Source organism: Apis florea, unplaced genomic scaffold (assembly GCF_048593485.1).
Source record: "Apis florea isolate Af1SG1 unplaced genomic scaffold, ASM4859348v1 contig_3158_pilon, whole genome shotgun sequence".
In the NCBI taxonomy this organism is placed as follows: Eukaryota; Metazoa; Arthropoda; class Insecta; order Hymenoptera; family Apidae; genus Apis; species Apis florea.
The window spans coordinates 5,343,642-5,349,641 of record NW_028256713.1 but is presented as its reverse complement, the minus strand read 5'-3'; the positions used below and the strand labels follow the sequence as shown (position 1 = coordinate 5,349,641).

General features: G+C 39.5%; 1 protein-coding gene across 1 annotated transcript in view; it reads left to right on the top strand.

The window, feature by feature from the left end:
• Window positions 1–308: 308 nt before the first annotated feature.
• The window catches only part of LOC100868187 (RNA-binding Fox protein 1), a 305,806-nt gene continuing 300,114 nt past the window's right edge, over window positions 309–6,000 (top strand). The window contains exon 1 of the mRNA XM_012493722.3: window positions 309–1,001. The gene's annotated coding sequence lies outside the window, so the exon portion shown is untranslated. The remainder of the gene's footprint in view (window positions 1,002–6,000) is intronic.

The following is a 6,000-nucleotide window of genomic DNA, read 5'->3' as shown; positions in this document are numbered from 1 at the left end:
ACCCCTTCCCCCCTCTCTCCCCACTTCTTCTACCTTCAAAAGCGGCAAAAGCGCGGCATCAAAACAACCCTGGCGCTCCCTCCTCCGCGAGGGGGGAGGAGGAGGAGAGGGAAGGAAGGGGGCAGGCGAACGATTCCGGCGGAAAGGGCGGCGAGGGTGGAAAAGGCGAGGAAAAGCAGAATGTTTGGGCAGCGATAAGGGGGCACACGGTGTGTGCGGTGTTCGAGAGCGAGCGGGAGCGGCGTTTGCGCGCGTCGCGGCGCGGCGCTTGCGGCCGGCCTTTAAGGTCGGTGGAAGCGAGCGACGGCAGAATCGCGCGAGCCACAGTGCCATTCGGACACGCGGACAGTTTCTCGTCTCGTCGCGGCGGCCAAACGATCGGTCGCGCCGTGCACAACCGGGTACCCTCTTTCTCTCGTATATACGTCGTATATATATATATATCGTGTATATCTCCCCTCCCTTCCCTCCCCCCGTCCGTGTTAATAACGTTTCCACGATCGACCGTGTTTTATTTGCCTCTCTCTCTTTCTCCTTCGTCGTCGTCGTCGTCTCGTGTGTTTGTGCGTGGTGGTGCGTGGAGAAGGAAGGACATTGACGAATCGAACATCCTCGATTTCGGGGGGCAACACTGAAAATTCCGCCACGTTTCGACAACACATCGCCCGGCCTCCTGCCGCTCGTGGCCTTGTTTGTTGTTTGTTGTTCATCGTTTGTTGGTGGAGAAGAGTGTAGAGGAGGAGGACTGTTGCATTTATCGGTTGTTCGCGCCCATTGATTCGTTTTCTTCTGTCGCGTTTTTTGTTCTTTTTTTTTTTTTTTTTCCGTTGCTCGGTCCCCGAGCGAGTGAACCGAAGTGAGACGAACAAGGAGCAAAGGGAACGAGAAAGAAAGGAGGGAAGAAAGGTGTGATCTGTTGTGATCCGATCGAGGACGAACGAGGAGACGCTGGACTCGAGTGTCGGATCTTGGGGTGTCTTGTGCGGTGGGGAGCTTCTTCGGTGAGTAGATGTTATTTATTTTCGTGATGTATGTGCGTCGTTACGCGTGCGTTCGGTGGTGAATCGAAGAAGAAGAAAAGCGATGCGATGAGTTAATTTTTTGAAAACGTAAATTTCATTGAAGCAACACCGATATATTGTGCTGTATTATATCTATACAAGTAAAAATATCGCGTGAATTCAATCGTTGCTCCGAATCGTACTAATCTGAATTTCTGTTTTATTTTTCACACGAATCCTGCTACTTTTCACAAAAGTTTTTAAACGGGGGATCTTGTATTTCCTTTTGCTTATTTTTAAAAATACGAAATCGTAGAAACTACATACCGGATCAGATTCGCGGAAATCTTTCGTAAAAGTCAAACAAATCTTTCAACAAATCAATTTTTTCCTTTTTTTTTTCCTCACGATACAAGTTCACAATGCGGTTGCGTATTTTACACGCTCCTTTCCTACACACATACACACGTACGCTCTCTCGTACATTTTCAAAACAAAGACGTACTTTTCCCATCAATCCTCTCAATCGAATTCAATTACAGTAAACATCCGAAGAAACGTACTGTTCTCCACGAAAGAAAGAAAGACAAAAAGAAAGAGAAGAAAATAATAAAACAATTGCAAAAGCGTACGTGTCAAGGCAGCACGACCGACAATTGTTTTTAATAAGCCGCAATCGAGAAGACGATCCCTCTCTCTCTCTCTCTCTCTCTCTCTCTCTCTTTCTCTCTCCTTCTCGTATCATTCCCGATCTCGACCGAGATCATCTCGACGAAATCTCGGACGAAGCATCTCCTCGAAAAGGAACAAGACAAGATTTCGACACGAGGAATACTTCATTCGTATTCGAGCACAGTGTCGCGAGTGTGCGGATGCATGAATAAATGGTCGCCTCGATTTTTTTTTTTTTTTTTTTTTTTTCTCTCTCGAGGAAGACCTTGGCACGATGAGATGGTGGACCGATCGTTGGCCCCGTGACCTCCTCCTTTCCACAATCCTCTCCATCTTGGCGCGACACTTGCATAACGTTCCTGGAAACCTGTGGCGCCTCGTGGAACCAGATCGGCTTTAATAAACCGCATCGAAGAGCTTCGCCGGTCATCGACGTTCCTTTGTTCCTATAGAACAACGGCGTTCCTCGTTGCGTGTGTTTATTAAAAACTTGTCTCGGCCGAGAGGCAAGTTATTCAACAAACCTCGTGTTTCTTCCCCCCCTTCTCTCTTCCTTCGAATATCGGGGAAAAGTCGATCGAAGGGGAATCGCGTTACGCTTATTTCTTTTGGATAATTGCGATTTTCCCGGCAATCGATCCGATTGTCGATGATTCAATTAAGGAGGAGTAGTTTTACGAGATAATTTATCGAGATTGGAAAATACAAGAAAAGATGGTGAAATCGTATGAACGTGGTTGTGAGGTTGTTCCCCGTCACGCGAGGGGAAAAGAATGGAAGGGACGATTGCATGCGATCCATCGATATATTCTACTAGTTTTTGAAATAGCATCGTAAACGTTGAGCAAACTCATCTTGACATACGGTGGCTCGTAAAGTGCGGAGAACGCTCTCCGTGTAAATAAAGTAGTGAATAGTTGGGGTCGGTTTCTAACGAACTGTTTTGTCAAGTGGGAAAGTAACGACTTTGGTTAAATACTTTTTTTGTTTTTTAGATAATTTCTTTAATAGCTAATTTGTCAAAGAAATTGGTAAAAATATGAATTAAATTCGTGAAGTAAAGATTAACGACGAGAGATGGGTAACGAGAGATTAAACTTTTAAGGGAATTTTTAGAGATGTAATACTTTGTCCAACTACGAAGGAAAGGTTGGTGCAAGAAAAAGATTGGCGAGATAGTTCTCTTTATATATCTAATTTGCCAAAGGAATGAATAAAACGCAATTATTATTCAAACAAGAAGATCACGTTATAAAGTATCGTTTCTGGGTAAAATTAATGGGTAAAGCCATCAAATATTTATATCGACTTGTCGTAAACTTGTGTTTTTCAATAACATGAGATGATTGGGCAATATCGTAATTACTCGTGAGACACGATCATGTGTGCAAATACTTAGAAGGTAAAACAAACCCTTGAACTTTATTAACGTTTCTTTCATTTTTTTTTTTCTAAATATAACTTTGCAATCTCGTATAAAACAAAATAAACATATAAACACGTGAAATGTTCGAATTGATTGATTTCATATCTTTTGTTTTTTGCAACCTATTAAAAATACACGACTCTTGCTGGAAAAATCAATATTAATTTTCTTCTTTCGGATAGAAAGTTAGTAATTACGTATGTCCAATTATCCTAATAATATTTTATTTTCATTTGAATAAAAATACAATTTGTTGCATTAAGAAATATTTTCAAGCAAAATTCCATTCGAAACAAACGTTAAAGGATTAACTTTCCTCGATTAATATTTTCTTCACCGAAGAAATAATCCTCCTCCATATATAAAAATCCATTATATTCCGCGCGAACTTCCTATCGAAATAAAAATTTTCCTAATAAGATAATGTTCGAATACTTTCGTGAGTCACACCGGCAATACTCATTACAACCGATCACCGCGAATAATAAATACGAATCCGCGTGTTTTCTTGCATTGATTAGCGCCTATTATTATCTGTCGCGTTTTATCTCGAGATTAACGCGCGGCTGGCTTCATCGACACGAAAAAAAAAAAAAAAAAAGAAAAATACTGCGCATCGTCAGCGCGTAACATTGATAACCTAATATTAGGAGGGGAGGAGGAAATTAAATGGTTAATGAACGGTTAACGAAGAGAGAGAGAGAGAGAGGAAGATACTCGCGTAAAATGTAGTCGAAAAATTCCATTTGTCTGTCTGGAAAGAAGTATTTACAACTACGGTATTTTTTTGTAATGTAAACTATGGAATTAATAATAGATTAACATTTTTCGAGGGAATTTATGGAATATATATCGTATATTCTTTAGAAGAAATTAGAAAGAAATATGGATGGAGATTTTTTTTTTTTTTTACGCACTCCATGTGAGTAAGTTTCTAGGATTTTTTCATTTCGTATAGTGTATATTCGTGCTGAAGATTTGACAGTAAAGATATTGTAAATTCGAATAATTAAGTATAAAGTATATTAATCACACTGTCGAATAATTAAAAAGTCGAAACGAGTAACGAGAATACGTGTATTTGTAATTGAACAGGCATAATTTTGCATACAGTGCAGACGAAGATTTAATCATTATATAACAAATTATTATATTCGTGAAAATATATTTCAATTTATTTTCTCGAATCCAAGTTTTACGCGGATATCGTTACACATTTCACAAAATGTGTAAAATCGAAGTAAGAAAAATACGTATATTCCATATCTCCTTCTTCTATTTCTCAAAAATTAAAAATCTCCTTCCTCTGCATAATTTTAATTCGCAGAAAAGTAGAGAGACGAAATAATTCTCCTTTTCTCTCCGTTTCATTGACAAAATTCCATTCTCTCCATTTTCTCTGGAACAAAAAAAGAAAAAATCTTTCATTTTCCATCTTCGCACAATGATGAGTAACGAGTTAACGAATCCTGAACTTCTTTTTGAAACGAAAAGATTACAACGATACGTCAAAAACGTTTCAACGTCAAAGAATCCAGTGATTAACTGGAGAGAAGGGAGAGAGAGGGAGAGAGAGAGAGAGAAATTTCCGCCCATATTCTCAATTTCCAGCTCGCTCGCAACTTTCGTAATCAAAAGATACATTAACGCGTTCCCCATTAATAAACGACAGCCTCATTATCAGCTGTCGAACTCAAGCCGCTTCAAATCTAACAACATTTGCCGAACAACGAGCAAAAAGACTTGGAAGCACGAGTTAACTCTTAATAAATTAACTCTTCCTCGACTCAACTATGTAATGCAAAATGGCGACAACGCGGCTCGAAGATAACTCTCTTCGCCTCTTCGAGATGTCGCGAGCGGAAAAAATATCCTTTCTCTCTCTCTTTCTCTTTTCTTTTTCTCGACAAGAGAAGAGAACCGTTTCGGTGGTAAACGTGGAACCGGTATTCCCAGAAGATCTTTGAGTCGACAGTCTCGATCGTCGTCGACGATCAACAAGAAATCGAGCGACCGCTCCTCTTTTGTCCACGTTCCAGATCACGTCCGACCGGATTTCTGAAGGACTTGCAAGCTAAATTATCGAGGGCTTGGTCGTGATATCGATTATCTATGCATCGGTTTATCGATCGACTAGATTGCGATTGTATTTTGGTATCGGTCTTATCGTCGGGAGAAAAGATATTGTTTTGACGGAGGAGGAGGGGGTGTATTCGTAGGTTTCCGTGTCTATAGGTGTAGCACGATTCTCTGTAATGCCAGTGTCCGTGAAATTTGCGACGATACGCCCACGAGAGACGATTTGATATCTCTGAATTACGTAGCGGGCAGACGTTTGTTCGATATGATTGTTCGAGTTTAGTTGTTGAAGTAATTCAGTAGTTTCTACCATTTTTTGACGATTTTGTCGGTCGATTAAAAATTGAAGATGTCAACGCGTAATTTGATAGATCTTTGTATACTATGTTTTGGTTAAATTTGGTGAATTTTTGATCGATCAGTAATATGTAGTACGTAATTTTGAAGAGTAAGTTTAGTTTGAGACGAATTGAATTAAACGAAGATATTTTTTCCATCTTACAACTGTAGATATGACGTATGTACGTGTAACAAGATAAAATGAAATGAATGCGAACGTTTTAACGTGCTAGACTATTATTGATCTCTTAATTATATGTTATTAATCTGTTATGTACGTATATATAAAACAGATATATGTAATTAATTTCTCAGTAGGACTTTAAACTTCGTTACGGAATTTTTTTTATTATTTCTTTTTCCTCCCCCCAAGCCAAGAACGATTACGCGAAACGGCATAATTGAGATATGAAAATTCCATTCTATTTGCATTCTTTTAAATTTAAAATTTAAAATTACCACGTAATCTTATTTACACTTATA